We start from the raw sequence: 17,540 nt of genomic DNA on the forward strand, positions 1-17,540 counted from the left end.
CACTATTGTTTCCTATATTAATATATGTACCTTATTATTCACACTTCCGTATACATTTCGTGCATAGTATGCTTCATAAAACATAGAAGACAGAACTAAACATTAAACATTTCTTGGGGGCCCCACGAGAAACTTTTGCTTCAAAAAGGGCTCTGTGGCTGAAAAAGTTTGGGAACTGCTGCTCTAGAAGTAAGTCGCACTGGTAAAGCCTTTTCCACTGAAATGTCTTAAAAATTAAAACGCGTTCTCCTCAATGCTTGAGAAGAACTGGCTGTATGCATCTCCTGCGACTGCCGATGAATTAGGACTAGTCCAGAATGCTGCAGATTAATTCCATATAGACCTGTGATATGGTCCATGTCCTGGGATTGCGAGAAACTCATCCAATGGCATCAAAGGTAAACTTCCAATCAAATGTGTTTTTCTTAAGATACTTTAAATTATTTTATTTCAATTACGGAATATGATGGTTTTATTTTATGCCATAATATGTTGTTTGTTGTAAAATAATACTTTCTTACTTAGTTTCCTTTATCAGTGCCTAAAATGCATGATTTTAATTTTAGAACCTTTAAAAAAATCTACAGATGCAAGTGACTCGAACCTTGGAATTCAGTGTGTGATCTAAGACAAAGCATCGTAGTGAACGCCTTTTCAACATTGCTATTCCGTCATAAAAGTTTAAAGACAAGAACTTACCATTTGCTAAATACTGAATGTTTAGAGGGTTCTTAGGTAAGCTAATTAAAATGATTATACTACATAGATATGCTAAAAACAGTATTAAGTAATTCTGTCACAATGTGGATTCAAACTCATGATGGAAAGATTACAGAACCAAAGCTCTCGCTTTGAGCCACTCTGTAGTCTTGCAGATACTCGCCTATTTACATGTACAGTCAATTCTGGATATAGTGAACTCGGTTATAGTGAACATTCGGCTATAGTGATCCTAAATCGTTGGTCCCGACCTGCATACATTAAAAAGTACATTTATATTTCCATTTATAGTGAACCCTTGCTTTGGTTATAGTGAACTTAAAACTACATAACTTTCCCAAGAAAATGTAATTTTAAAATGGTCAAAATAGTAATTTAGGAAACCCTTTCTCCTATAAACTTGCAAGAATATGTTCAGAACAAAATCTCAAACCTTCTGCTCCTTATGTGCATTGAAAGACAAAGGATTTGTTCAGCTTGAAACATGTCAGTGTACAGTGAGGGTTAAGGAAGGATTAGTTCTGACCCTTTAAAAGAGGCTATTAGATGAATAGGGAGAGGAAGTGTTTTCTTTTGTAAAAGGGAGTAGAGTGATGACCAATGGGTAAATACAAGAAGGATTACAGTAAAATGGTCCTCAACCCTTCCTCCCGCATCTTTGTAAAAGTGAAACCGGGGAAATTCCAAGGCTGAGTACACAGTAGCATACCTCTAGTGGGAAAAGGTGCGAAATCAGTCAATGCCTACTACCTACATGACCAGATTAGATTCAAGTTTCGAACTGTGAACATCAGGATGTCGAAACATAAAGTGTTTAAGTTGAAAGATAAAGTGAACATTAGTACTGTTATTGCAATATATCTTGAACCTTACATCCCCTAAGTCTGTCTTTTGAACTGCTCGGTACAGCATGTACTCATCAAAGTAACGGCACGGCAAGGATGCCCTCCCTCGAATAACGTCACTCTTTTCAGAAAACGTTGGTTCTTTCACTTTACGGCTCTCTACTGTAAAAGAACTTGGTTCAATACAGACATCATCATCTCACGACACTCCAGTTTTGAGAGGAGAACATGTTTTCGTAGCAGGTTTTAATTAACTTGTAATGAGTAGGTATTTAAATATAATCGTGTACACTCCTCCTCTCTCATGCAAGCTGGGGACCAGCAATGGCGGAGTTACTACAGCTATTTCTATACATTATATAGACCTACATGACTTACACCTACAGCTGATATGTACATATTCTTATAACAATATTTTACAGGCTTATTATTTGAATTTACATTAATTTACAATTATACACAATCCATATCGCTATCATTGCTGCCATCATCGTCATCGTCTTCATTGCTTGGTCCAAAATTAATTATTATTTCGTCAATGGCATCATCCATTCGGAATTATCTTCTTAATTGTAGCTACTACTTTCTGAACAAGACAGAATTCTTCGATTGTATCCCGAATGACATGTTGATCGAAGTCGTCCACTTCAACTTTACACAAGTCCTAATTCTGGAATAAAATAATATGTTTTGTAGAACTATAACAAAATAATAACTTACAACAGTAATTCATTATGTCGCTCACAGTACACACACTATTGTACGTAACTATTATAGCAATAATTTCTAAACATTACATACCTATTCTTTCCCGGAGTAGTGTGAGGTTCATTTGGTTGTAATTCAATATTCTTCTTAATTCTCTTCACGGAACTAATACTTTCTCCACTGTGGATAACAGCATTACTTTTTCTCTGCAGTGATGTGATTTCACCATAATTATTACCCTGTAGTTGCTGCTCCATGTTAACACTACTGGTACGCAGTAAAAGAAATAATTCTATGTTTCTTGACAAGAGATTATGATGTGGAGCATGCGCAAACAACTCAGTTGGCTCCACCCACGTTATTGCTTCCTTCCCTCTGCCCCTCTGTCCTCGCTCAGGAAGTCCAAGAAAACTTGCAATATCAGTACTGATAATGAACGTGGTGTATGTACAGCAATGTCAGTAGTATAAAAACAGACTCTTCGGTTTTAGTGAACCTCGGATATAGTGAACGAAATATGCTGGTCCGCAGAGGTTCACTATAACCGAAGTTGACTGTATATACCGGGGGGGGGGGGCGGCATTTCGAATCTACTATAACGGGCAATTTAATCGGCATTTTAAACCACTATTCAGCTTTTTTTTTTTTATAATAGAGTAAGTTGGAAAGGAATGAGTTATCCCTTATTAGTGCATATCTAGATTTAAATTATTGACATAATCCTTTAAAATATATTATCTTGTGAACTCAGCTGAGCCTTTTCCATGCATGCTCAAATCTGTTTTTTTGAGACTTACAAAACTCCAGCCAGCCATTTTTTTTTTTTTGGGACCACTGTACGAGAATGACTGCTCTCCAACATCCTTTTACTCGACTTTCTATTTCCTGATCATAGTAAGTCGTGAGGTTCTGTTGTCATACTTCTATTCAAATATAACAAGCTATAAATTACGAACACTCACTCCATTTGAAATTAAGTTAAGCAACAGGTCTTACAACATATGGAATGATGATAAGACACCAAATTTCTAATTATGTTGTACAGTAAAAAAAAGTTGTTCAAAATACAGCATAAAATTGGGTTATTGGCAGAAATGAAATTACAGTATGATACTGCATACAATAGTACTATCATTATGGTACGTGGTACATTGTGTCATATGATGGTACAGTTGGCATCACTGAGACTGACAGCAAACGAGCACTTTCTACAGTGCTTACAAAGAGAGAACTCAAATTTATGGAAAATTGTGATCTCACGGGGAACTGCAGATAGTACTGAACTTCAATACAGAATTAATTTCACTCTTCATACAAATGTTAATCACAACAGTTCAAACAATGGAAAGATTTAGATAATACACAGAAATTGTTGTTGTTGTTGTTGTTTTCTAATGCCAGGCGTTTGATAATAAAGTCATTTGACCTCTTGCACTCCGTTGCACAATGGGCAATACTCATTTCATATAATACACAGAAATTGAATTTGTCTTTACAGTATTGACTATGATATATTACTGGATACGTGAAACTAATAACTTTGAGAAAACAATTAGGTATGATGATTGCTCAACAATTCCAACACAGCCTAGAACATTACACCACTATCAACAACAAACCAACAACAGCAATATATACAGATGGATCCAAAACTAAGCAGGGGACAGCAGCCGCCTTTTTCAACCAGCCAACAATTTAATGTTCTGGATAATTGGTCTGTTTACTCCACTGAAATCCTCGCAATAACCACAATATTATTACTTGTTCCGATTCGATCAATATAGACAACATTCACAACTCTACAAGAACAGGATGGTTGCCAATATCTATTACACAAACGAGAAAAATAACAATAACATCGATCTATTATGGAACCTCAGACATGTCAAAATCCCAGGCAACGAACAGGCAGATCAACTTGCAAAATCAGCAACGTTGTTTATATCCACGTCCTATCCCATGACATTATATCAAAATTAATTAGGAACTTAAACAATAATGAGAGAATGGGACTCAACCTGACCCAAAATGGGATGTAAAGAAATGCAAACCGTGGCCTTATGCTCTGAGGTATTCTACATAGGTCATTCAGTGGCAACATTTGAATTAACAACAAAGAAAATATTTTTGGAACAGTCACAATGTTGCAGTGCTCAGAAGCAATCTCCTTCAACATGAAGAGCCCACCTCAGGGAGACGACGGATGCCATCCAGAACTAATCTTCGAACAGACTGCGCTAGTCCTAAAGCGAACCTCTAAGTGGGAATTTCATTTCCGCGAAAAGTTGAAAATTACATGGGCTCATATCTGGGGAGTATGGAGGATGCTCCAGAATTTCCCAGTTCCATCTGCGAAGTAAATTAACCACAGGGGCAGCTATGTGAGAGCGAGCACCATCATGTAGCACAATAGGATGAGAATTCAGGAGATTTGGACGTTACGGTGCACCGCTGGTTGTAAATGGTGTTCCAGAAAGTAACTGTACTATGCACCATTCACACGATGACACAAACTGAATGAATGAGAAAGATTCTGACAAAATCATAACCAACAACGGTGTTCTTCCAGCATTCACTTGCCAATTACGGTCTGCCAGTCCACGTTTTTGATGAACATCTTCCCTCCTGCTGCGAAATGCATGCGCCCACCTAGCCAGGTTACGATATGGTGAAGTCTCTCTACCACAAGCTTCCAGTAATGCTGTATGGCATTGTCGAGCATTCCTGCCTCTTGCAATCTGAATTTCAATGAAGCATCTTTGTTCGTATTTGCTAAATATTTCAGAGCGCTACATATAACAGTCTACAAATTAAACTCACTACAAATATCTCATAAATGAGATTATTGTCTTCAAACTCACAGATAACACACATCAGATGTTTCTCTTTCACATTGTTATCAGCTTACGTTATTTACCGCTGATAGTGCCACATACAAACATTGTTGCCACTAATTTTTTAATGACCCTGTAGAAAGCAAACAGTAACGTATCACAACTTAAAACTAAAGCAAGCTCAGACCTTGGTTTATTTAAACAAAATTGGAGTGACAGACACGGCAAACTGTATATGTGGTAAAAATGGAATCGCAAACCATACTTCATTTGAATGTCCCCTACATAAAATAAAAACAGACCAGTTCATAACTCACATCTATTAAACCCTTGGGATCTAAAGTCCCTACTCAATCAAAACGCAAGTATTAAACAACATCCAATAAGGTGTAAAATGAAAATCTAACATCCGGCATGTTAGTACTACTGCATTCATCAAGTGACAAACATAGTGCTTAATTATGAAGACCCAGACATTAAAGTTAGTCGGATCTTCAGCTGGCAGGACGTCAATAAATAAACTGAAGTGAAGTGAAGTGAACTTTTTCTACATGTCTCACGGTATCCATAATGCTGTTGCACAGCTGTATTCACGTGAGTGACTGCCAAAAGGGCTGTAGTAGCCCTCTAATAGCTAACCTGCCTATCATAAGAACCGTTCTTTTTGTTCACACAGCTCTGAGCATAACACAGGTTGAGACACAGCACACGGCTCTACTGAGAAGAAAGTGCAAGGAATAATTTTCCAATAATGCATGAATACAAAAACTTCTAATATAAATAAAGCTTTGTATCAATGTGCTTCAACAAATGTCTCGCATTGCTTATATGGACGCTTCACCCCTGGTATTGCGAAAATTAAGAATATGAGCATCTTATTATTAGTTTCGCGAATTTACACACACAATTACAAGCACACCAGGACACATACACACAAAAAAAAAGAAAGTGTAATTTTTAATTAACTATTTAAGAAAGCTGCATCAACCGCAGAATTGAAGAAATGGCATAAAATCTTAATTTTCGGAATGAAAGCATTTGTAAAAATGTAGCCATGGTATTATTGACAGTATCATTATTTACAGGAAATTCCAGCCAAGACGAAGCATTTACTAATCAAATAAATACTTTCTAAATACACCACTATCTAAGAATCTAATTACACTTTACATTCAAATGTATAACTGTTCAACATGTAATATTCTATCTTTTTCTATAACATTCCTAACTCAAATACGTAATACCTTGCACCACAATTAAAAATGACGGGCTATAAATAGCAATTAGGCACCTGAGGGTAATTCTCACAGAGAATAAAAATAAATGGCAGCACTGCAACATATTCCAGGTTCACTGTACTCCTGTGTTACAGCTTCAGTCCTTTGATGTCATCTCTTCTGAAATCAGTCCTAAAAAAGAAGAGTAGAAAATCTTTAATGTTACAAATGTGTCTGTAAATGATTTTTCCAATGGAATAATTTATTATTGGGAACTACCTCGAGATAAACTTATGAAATACATCAGATATGAAAGGGTAACTCAAAATAAGTTTTGTTGACATATTAGAGTTAGTTTTTTTAATGTGAACATCGTTAAGTACAGTAGAACCCTGTTTATCTGAACTTTGGTTAACAGAAATCCAGGTTAACCGAGACTTTTTTTTTTTAGTTCAATGTAGAGGAAGATTTATTTGTCTTACGATTAGAGAAAATCTCGGAAAAAACCCAACCAGGTAATCAGCCCAAGTAGGAATCGAACCTGTGCCTGAACACAATTCTGGATTGGTAGGCAAGTGCCTTAGCCGATGAGCTATGCTGGTGACGGGGCCCTCTAAAAGAAACACTTTCACTCATCTCTCACTCTTAAAGAAGGTTGCTCACTAGTTGACAATGCCTTAGAGGTGAAATGCGTTGCTTCAATTGTGTAGGATTACTAGCTTCGCAGAAAACATTAATCAGTAAAATAACAATGTGGATTCTTCATCTGCAGTTCCAAGCATTACAGTGTATGGTACATCTTCTATTGAAATTTCGAGTAAAGGAAATGTGTAGAGACTACAGTTAAAGAAAAACATGAGGCTGTGAGAAGAATGAAAAAATGGTGAAATCCTCTGATACAGACTGCGTTACATTTTGTAGAGGAAACATCACCAGAAGAAGTTTTACTAATAAAGCAGCGGAGGGACAAGAAACATTGCGAAATTAAAACTCATCCCAAAATATCTGATTACTTTAAGTAGATCTTGTTATTGTAAGATGTAAGTGATCAATTTTTATAGTATCTGGATAACATAGAGACATTTTTAATCATAATTTTTTTTCTTCATAGAAAAGTGGAATTTTTGGAATTTACAGTTTATCTGAAAAACTGCTTATCCGAAATCACCTCTGCCCCCATTGTTTCGGATAAACGGGGTTCTACTGTAACCCACATCTCATCATACTGATATTCAATTTCTTGCTAACCACTGCAGAATATTTCATAATCAATTTTAATCCATGTATCTTTAACCTCCTGAGTCCTGAGACATTTGTTGTATTATTTTAAAGTTCAATATAATTCTACACTTCAAAAAAAAGTCATTGACATGAGGAAAAATTCTGCAAGTTACAGTTAGGGCACAAATGCAGGTATATTATACTGTACTTCGGGTCTCTACACATACATCTTATTTCATTTCATTTTTTTTATTTCATTTATTATATTCCATAGATCTTACATTAGCAATGAAGCTTTAAGATGTGGAACAAGTCAAAATTTTACAAGATTACAATTACAATTTTTATAATTTTGCAATTTTCTACAATTTTTTGGCGAGATGTAGTGAGACCCGAGAATTCGCCAAAAGATTACCTGGCATTTGCCTTATGGTCGGGGAAAACCTCGGAAAAAACCCAACAAGGTAATCAGACAAAACGGGGATGAAATGATGTGAGGCCGAGGACTCGCCATAGACCATCCGGCATCAGTCCCACAGCTGGGGAAAACCAATCAGACACCACACGGGGGATCCGACCCAAGCCCGAGCGCAGCTTCGGATCAGCAGGACTGAGCTGCATGTATGAAATATAGTACAGGACTCAGAAGGTTATTTTGTATCTTCAATGTTGTTGACATACACATTCTTTCACTAAATCCCATTTTGAGAGAAATTCAGTGGCTTCACAACAGGAGATTTCATACAGCCTGTACACTCAATGTAATACCTGTTCTTTGGTATGTCATGAGATGGCACATCAAAGATATTTCTGAGAGCTTCACATAAATGACTTTATTATGTTTTTCACTTATGAGTGGTTTACTGGTGTGTTTGTATTTACTTACACAACCCTCACTACAAAACTCTCATACCAAGTACAAATTGATGGTTTGCTACTTTCGTCTAAACCCTCACAGCATTGTGGCAAGAGGTTTTCTCTCATCAGAACACACAAATTGCTTTCTCTGGCCTGATGCTATTTTGGTATAACCAAAAAATGAAGAAAAACCTTGCAATCGAGTGACAAATGCTAATTTTGAGAGTTCTTTCATATTTTTCATATACAGTCGACTTTCGATAATTCGCAATAATTAGTGCATGAACTTCTGTGAAATATCAGAAATCGCGAATTATCCTCAAAATTTTTTATTATTGTCTGAAATCCAGTAAATGTTACTCTGACAGGCTCAGTTACTAAAATACGCTTCAAAATGAAGTGCAAAATGTGAAACAGTGCAAAACACTTTGAAACATTGTAACTTGGGCTCGGAAGTTGATGACTTAAAAATTACAGAAAAATGGCCTATAAAATGACACTATATTTCTGAAAATATGACATTAAAGTTTAGAAAAATGACTATGATTATAACGATAAAATATAAAAAAAATAGTATACTTTCATCTATGGAAAATACATTGTCACCAAAGTCAGTCACTAACTGTAGCAAAAAAACTTTGCTTTATTTTACTTTCTGAATTTTTACTCTTCACTTGTGAGATACAATATGCTGACTGTGAGCACTGTGGCTGCAGTATTTGTTCTATTTTGTTGAATGGGGGAAGCACGTAACACACGTGATCCGAGTCCAGGCTTATGAAACCATAAGGAAAATTCCTGTAAGATGCAAATAATTGCATGAGCAAGCTGCAGTAGGTTCTTGAATTTAGACTACAACTACAGCGTAAAAAAAATCCGTTCATAAGGAGAAAAGGGCAAAAATGCAACAAAAAGTGGAACATTTCCTAAAAATGACCAATAGACAATAAAAGACCGAAAAATAAAACTAGGCTATATTGGTTCGTGTTGAAGTGAACGGGTTTGTATTGCATTCTGCATTGTCTGTGATGTCTCAGAAAGAAAGATGATATTTCAGCAACTTCCGAGCCCTAATTGTAACTATACAGCACTGCAGTGTGACAGAATCTTAAAACAAGAAGTACAGGTTTTACAAAATATCATAAGACACCTTCGCTTAACAAAAATACTGTAGTCTTTTTTTTAGTGGATTGTTCATTTTTTATGATTTTAGATCGAAAATTTCTTGAGAAGGAGGAAGAAAGCATAAACGAAGTAAAAACGGAAATGACGTGTTTGCTCCTCTCCCTCCCACATTAGCCGCATGTGAATTATAAGGAGTCGACTACCCAGACGCATATATTAAGAAGTTTAAGAAGAATTAAGAATTAGCCATGAAATCTCGTGAAGGGCAAGGGTCTCCTGACTATGCAGGTTGGCTTGTTAGCGACTCCGGGAATGATGGTCACTTTTGTAATGTAATAGTTTGGGATGCTGTCTGCATTAACACTGACCTGTTCACTAGTTACTGTTTGGAATGTAATTGATGGTATTCGGAAAGTTATAAATTTTGATTGCTTTTTATATGTTAAATTAGATAGATATAGATTTATTCAACAATTACACATATATATATTACCAATAAAGAATTTACCCTTAAATCCAGTGCATGGGTCTTTTGACCATACACTTCACTATTAACAAGCATGAATACTGGTAGAAATTCAACAAGCAATCCTTATTTATGACAAAAATATCAGAATAAAAAGAACTCTGCCTCAATTGACTTACCTAAGAGCCATTATCTGACGAATTTCAGTAGGAATGAGTCTCCAAGTGAGAGGTCCAGAATTATTACCCCAATATCTGATATTTCAGTTACCCTCTCCAGGTTGAGAATAGTTGTCAGACGGGCAAACTTGTCACGTATAGACCACAATTAGTGCTTGTGAGGTAACTCACCAGTGCACAAGCTTCCTTATCAAACACAAGACCTCCCAACTGCAACATTACAAAATATTCAGAATCCTTTATTTCACTAACTTGTCATCTGCAAACTTAATATGGCTGCAAATTTCAAACCATTCAATTATAGAATAAAAATGACATGACACTTCTGCATACAAAATAATCTTATAAGTGTGAGATTTTAAGCTTTCATGGTAATTGTCTTCAAAGCAGACATATGGGTATTTCACTATGTACTGAAACTTGGACCAGTTTCTTGGGGTAGCCAGACATAACAGGTGATCCTTCAAGTCGTACTAAATGCCCTGAAGATGCACTTCGAAACATTGAAGACATATGGTGGGATACCCAAAGTCTGCTTCTACTTTTAAAGAGCATTAATACATAATAATCAGTCTGTGTGCATCGAACTCGCCCTGTTGAACGTGGATTTCAATACAACTTTCTCCATGTGACTAGTGACCTCACAGTTAGAATCCTGACTAATGTATCATAATTGCTTGTAGTTGAAGATCCTTTAAAAATTCCTAACAACCCATCTAAGTTCATTATGAGGTTTTGAACAAATGGTTCATTGGCTTCATAACTAGCAAAGTCCTCCTGAAACTTAACTGTAGTCCTCATCTCATACATAACATAAAATTTATTCTCACACAAATCAATGTCGTCAGTGACTATTATACTTACCATTAGGTCCAAGGATTGTGGTTTGAAATGCAGCTAGACTAGACGGCATTTCAGCTGCTATATGTGCCATAGCACTTCTGGTATGTGACGTCACAAGCTTGTACAGTAGAACCAATTGGAATTAGTGTATAACAAGTACTTCCCAAGTTTGTTTCTTCACGTGTGAATGCTTCAATACATTGAATAACTAAAACTAACATTTACTCTGTGTGTGTGTGTGTGTGTGTGTGTGTGTGTGTGCGTGCGTGCGTGTGTGTGTGTGTGTGTGCGTGTGTGTGTGTGTGTTTTTTTTAAATTGAAGAAGAGATTGTAAAAAGAAAAGTATTGCACAAGTAGGCATGGAAAAGAGTGTTTAAGGCGTATAATTATTTTAAAAATATTGACGAGCAGAACACTGCCGGCCATCTTGATGCTGGCTGCAATGTTGCCAATGCGCAACGAACGACTGCAGAAGCATGCGGTGTGGGATTGAGAACCGTGCAAAGAATAGGCCTATTGTTAGTGAAGAAAAGAGGGTTTGTTTGGTGTCATGCTTACAGTAATCAAAGGCTAAGGTCGTTATTGTCTTTTGATAATTTAAATTCTCTCCTGCGCTATTTGTATTGCACGTGTGCATGAAGTACGATGTGGCAATGTTCTACGCTGCATTGCTCTCTCTGTCTCTCTCGACGCAACTTCTGAATTGCCGTTGACTCTAGGGGCAATAGATTTTTAATGGCGATATAAATCCTTAGGAAATGAAGCTGGGGACTCCGTTTAATAAATTTATTACATGTAGAAAAGCTTTGTTCTTTAATAACAAAGCTTCAGACAAAATCTACAATCTGTGCCACATATAAAAAACAACCCTGCCCATCATTATCTCCAGCTACCATGTCAATGGGGTAATGAATTCTACTGTTGAAGACTCCAATCTTGGAACTTGCGGGATGATGAAGCGAGGCTAAGCGGGGAATAAAAAACAACAGATAACATGCTGAAGCTTGTGTACTATCATTGCACTGTTCAATATTACAAGACATTCTGAAAATAATTTCACCCATCGTGGACTGGAGATCGATATAGCTGGTGCAAATATATGAATTCCGGAGCAAGGGACATTCAGTTTTTTATATAAACGAGACCTGGGTGAAGAGCAATATGATATTTCGAAAATGTTGGCAAAATGAGAGTGTAAATGTCCACACGAATGTAAACTCTGAACGTGGTACAGTAGGAAGAATTAATGGGTTCCTTCCTAATGCAGAACTTATATGTAAAGCCGGGAGATTACCACGGTCAGATAAACGCCGAAAATTTTGAAAGATGAGTAATACAAAAATTGATATTCAATCTTCCTCCTCAATCAGTTACTGTGCTCCGTATCACTGTCTCCAGATCGACAAACCGCCATCTGTATATGCAGTAAAGACAGACATGATCTCTTGGCTTCGCAAGAAAGAAGTGAACTGTGATGAAAGTATGAGAAAGAACGACCTCTATAACCTTATTCTATCTCTGAAGCTAAAGCAAAAAAATTACAAAGTTGACAACATTTTGGAACAACATAACCACAAAGTTCTTAGATTGCCGCCTTACATCTGCGAGTTGATTCCAATTGAATTGGCTTGAACTAAAGTGAAACGTATTGTCAGGGACAATAATGTCATGGGTAGGGCCCGGATAATTATGTAATTACATGTTTTTTCCTATCAACATTAAGATACGAGATTTGTGATATGTTGGAGTTTCATGCCAATTAGAGCCTAAAAACGTAAACTTGAAAGTACATATTTTTACATATTTTGCTCTTTAGTACATATTCTTACATATTTTGCTCTTTACATATTTTTACATATTTATTAATATTTCCATGCTTAATTGCAATTTTATTCGTTATTACATGCCTGTATATCTTACAAGTGTATGACCTTGCGTGAGAAGGTCAAAAAGGTTTTCTGTCTTGAATCTCTCTGCCTGTCCGTCGATCACGTGATGCGCACCTTGTCACTGCATGTCCAAGCCATGCCAGGTCACTGATTGAAGCGCCAATTAGTCGCAGTTAGCTGGCGTGTGTAGATTGAACAATAACTTTGTGTTGTATGACTTCAGCATTTAATTCTTTTTTAATTTCAAGTTAAATGTTCCACTAAAAGATGCCGAAGGAAAAAATCTCACTCTGTGTAAAGTTAAAGCATTACACAGAGGAATTTGACAATTTATCCACAGATGGAAAGGTACTTTTTTGCCTTGTTTGTGAGAAGAATGTGCCCTGTTCTCAACGTTTTCAAGTCCTAGAACACTTATCCACGTCACATCATCGGGCCCATGCTTCGAAACCAAAAGCAGTTCTTACTCACTGAACCTCAACTCAGAAACGCCCAGAACCTCAGAAATCTCAGTTTGCAAGTGATCTGCGTTGTGCTATGGTTTGTGCTGATATCCCTATTTGGAAGTTAAAAAATCCAGCGCTGTGCGAGTTTCTTGAGAAATACACACGTGAAACTGTGCCAGATTAATCTACAATCAGAAAGAACTGTGCACCTGACTTATATATGGAAACAATCAACTCTATTCATTTGGAAATTGGTTGTGATGATCTCATTTGGATTTCAATTGACGAGGCAACTGATGTATAGGAATGATATATTGGAAATGTTATATTGGGCGTGTTGAAAGATAATGAAGCGAGTAAGCTTGTGTTGTTAACTTGTGAGGTGTTATCAAATGCAATCATAAATATATTGCTAAATTATTTAATGATGCAATGGGGCTTTTGTGGCCCGATGGGGTGAAACACAGTAATGTCTTCCTTCTTGTGACTGATGCAGCACCATGTGCAAAGCTGCCACAGCTTTCCAAGTTTTATATCCTAAAATGTTACATCTCGCATGTCTTGTGCATGCATTCCATCGCATAGCAGAACTGGTTCCATCTCAATTTTCTAAAGATGACACACTAATTTCGAATACAAATAAAGTATTTTTAAAGGCTTACAACAGAGTTGACAAATTCGAAGAACTGTTTCCTGAGCTTCCACTCCTTTTTCATTCAATCTTAACAAGGTGGGGAAGTTGGATTGATGCTGTAGGCTACTACCCAAAGAATTCTGATTCTGTGAAACAAGTTGTCCAGTATTTTTATTCCCAAGATGCAGTTTCTGTAGAAACAGTAAAGCAATCATTTAGTGATGGAAAGCTTAAAAATAATATTGCAATTTTTCGCATTTATGCATTGCCATTAAATCTTTGGAGATATCTTCTTCCATACTCTCAGACAGGCTTGATGTTGTTCATTCTGCAGTCACGTCTCTGAAAAGTCTACAAGGGCCGGTTGTAGCTGCAGTGAAGGATACGCTTTCTTCCAGTTTGAAGAAAAACCGAGGATTCAAGGCTATCAGTGCTATTACAGAATGCTAAATGAAAGTAGTACCGAAGTCTTTGAAATTGAGTACACACCAGAAGTTTTGTGCAAGTTTAAATATGCACCCATTACATAATATGAATTTGAACGATCATTTAGACAGTACAAAGCCATGTTACACAATAACAGGAGAAGTTTTCTATTAGACAATTTGAAACACATGTTTGTTCCTTATTGTTATGGTGTTCGTAATGTGGAAAATTAACAGCAATATGTAATTTTCAATTTTTAAGTTATTTACATAGATTATTATATCTAGTTGTAATATTGGATCCATAATATGGTATGTGTTAAGACATGACGTGATCCTGTAGGTAGTCTATCAGCAACATATTTCAAGAAAATGTAGGGAAATTATGATATTATGTTACATATTTCTTGATATTTTAATGGTTTTATTCATATTTCAAGATTTTTAAATACACATATATGTACATATTTCACTGAATTTTAGTACATAACTATCCGGGCCCTAGTCATGGGTGACTTAAATTTACAGAAATTAATGCAAGTGACAAAAACTGCACTTTCTCTTGTGACAAATGAAGACTGAGAAGGATTCTGTAGACACATTGGAAATATAGATAAACAATACTGGGAAAAAGATGAACTCCTATCATATGTGATTAATGAAATTCGTGGGTTTGAGTTTTCGCCTTGATTTTCTTGTGCTACAATGTCTCTGTATATAATATCACTTGTAACTTCGTATATTTGTATTACATAATTTACATATAATATTCCCGTCATTCACTTCAAAATACTCACCAAATCCGATGCAAAAATATGCACCTGAAAACCTTCAACCTTGGACATTATTATTCAGCACTTACGCTGTTTACGCATGCTAGAGTACTGAATGGTAAACGAATAGCCAACTTGAAAAACCTATCGGTCCCCAACATTACAAGCATAATTATTATGAATTTAAGGGGGCTTACGACAGTGGCAGTGATAGTGATAACTGATAATATTAATAATACTGATGACTGGTGGCGAAAACAGCAACACCACACCTGAATGTGACTTGCTCAACAGCTTCCGCTATGAGGTAGGAACAGAACAGGCTAGCATTACTAATAGGGGTCACTATCGCGAACTGTAGGGTCGCGTCGCATTTCTGTCAGGTTCCAAGATTAGAGTCTTCAACAGTACCTTAGACATTTCCCACCTCAAAATAAAATTCAAAACTGTTGTTTTAGCAGACTCAAGGAATGTCACAGATGTTAATCACACCCGAAGGAATTGAAGACCAACAGAAATTATATTATTATTATACTCTTGTTTCATGTACGTTATGTACTGGGTGGTCCAAAAAATATCTACCATTTTCAAAAAGTTGTTGCTGTTTTTTAATGCCAGGCATTTGACAATAAAGTCATTTGACCTCTTGCAATCCAATATTTTTCAAAGATATTGTCATGGTCAGCCACTGAAGCACAGATTTTAGGGTGTTCCGAATCCATTTCTTGGTTTGAGTTGCACAATGGGCAGTTAGGAGACTGATATATTCCAATTCTAGGCAGGTGTTTAGCCAAACAGTCATGGCCTGTTGCCAGTCTAAATGCAGCTACTGACGATTTGCGTGGTAAATCGGGAATTAACTGTGGATTATGAACCTCCAGAACCAAAATATACGAGGTGAAACTTACACATGTCTTCATTACGTTGCCCTATTTTGTTCTAGATGACTGAAGTGTGTATAATTCGTGATTCTTGATCTTTGACGAAATGACACTTAATATCCTGAACAACGTTACAGAGTATTACAGATCAAATGAAAGTGCGAAGATAATTTTAAACAAAATTTCACTGAAGGAATGGTCAATTCTCAGTGTTATGACGCAATACTGGAAGACGAGATTATTTCTTTTCTGTATCATATTATCTCTGGTGAGAAAATGGAGTACCATTTATTGACACCCAGCCACTGAATGAGCATTTTGGCAATAGTGATCTTGCTTCACTCGGAGATGTGTGGACTGGTCAGATCTCAATCCTTGTGGATATATCTTAAAGACAGAGTGCACTGGGATCGGTCAGCAACAAATTAATTACATAAAACGTGCAATTCAAGAAGAAATTTATGTCATTTCACTAGAACTTCTTCGAAAAATAACCTCCAATTTTGCAATCAAACTGTGTTGTATACAATGAGTAGCAGGAAGACACTTTGAAAATATTTTCCTCTACATAAGATAAGACCATGTATTGTGGGGTCCCTATCACCACGGCATGGCGCGTCCTCAGGTTGCGGATAGAGGAGACGGCCTCCAGATATGGAGGGTAGCTGCGAATATATTGAATAAGCAGTCGTGGACAGCCGATAAGGGGTGGTAATCCAGCTTGGGGGTTGGGTGAAGGGCTAACAACCCATCACCGTAAAAAACAGCTTGTTACGAAACCTAACAGTAAGCCTCGGAATGGGACTGATTGTCCGGCACGACCACAGCAAAGGAAAAAGGTTATAAGATTTGGTACATGGAACGTAACTAGTCTTTATAGAACAGGAGGGATAACATTAGTAGCAAAAGAACTAGCTAGATATAGAATAGACTTCGTGGGAGTACAAGAGGTTAGGTTAGATGGGAATGGCATTTCACAAATAGGTGATTACTTATTGTATTATGGGGAAGGAAACGATAATCACCAATTAGGAACAGGATTCATTGTACATAAAAGAATAAAATCAGCAGTAAAAAAGGTCGAATTTATCAGTGACAGGTTATCGTATTTAGTACTTAAGGGTAGATGGTGCGATATCGTAGTTATAAATGCTCATGCCCCTACAGAAGAGAAAGACGACATATAAAGGATAGCTTCTATGAGGAATTGGAACACACTTTTGATCAGTTATCTAGATACCACATGAAAGTTCTATTGGGGGATTTCAATGCTAAAGTAGGACGGGAGGATATTTTTAAACCAACAATTGGAAAAGAGAGCCTACTCGTAATTAGCAGTGACAATGGAGTTAGGTTAGTCAACTTTGCCACATCAAAAAATGTAATTGTCAAGAGTACAACATTCCCCCATAAGGATATACATAAATATACGTGGACTTCTCCAGACGGAATGACACATAACCAGATAGATCACAT

General features: G+C 36.6%; 1 protein-coding gene across 10 annotated transcripts in view; it reads right to left on the bottom strand.

Annotated features, from left to right (window-relative positions):
* Positions 1-5,097: 5,097 nt before the first annotated feature.
* Positions 5,098-17,540, bottom strand: part of LOC138715547 (conserved oligomeric Golgi complex subunit 4-like) — a 104,458-nt gene continuing 92,015 nt past the window's right edge. For 3 of the 10 annotated variants that reach the window (XR_011336419.1, XM_069848608.1, XM_069848607.1), the window contains exons 10-11: positions 10,174-10,383; positions 5,104-6,516 (exon numbers count right to left, since the gene is read on the bottom strand). The gene's annotated coding sequence lies outside the window, so the exon portion shown is untranslated. Of the gene's footprint in view, positions 6,517-10,173; positions 10,384-17,540 lie in introns of all 10 variants that reach the window. The other 7 variants (XR_011336417.1, XR_011336421.1, XR_011336422.1 and 4 more) reach the window with 5 other exon arrangements.

The sequence above is a fragment of the Periplaneta americana genome, chromosome 15 (genome assembly GCF_040183065.1).
Source record: "Periplaneta americana isolate PAMFEO1 chromosome 15, P.americana_PAMFEO1_priV1, whole genome shotgun sequence".
In the NCBI taxonomy this organism is placed as follows: Eukaryota; Metazoa; Arthropoda; class Insecta; order Blattodea; family Blattidae; genus Periplaneta; species Periplaneta americana.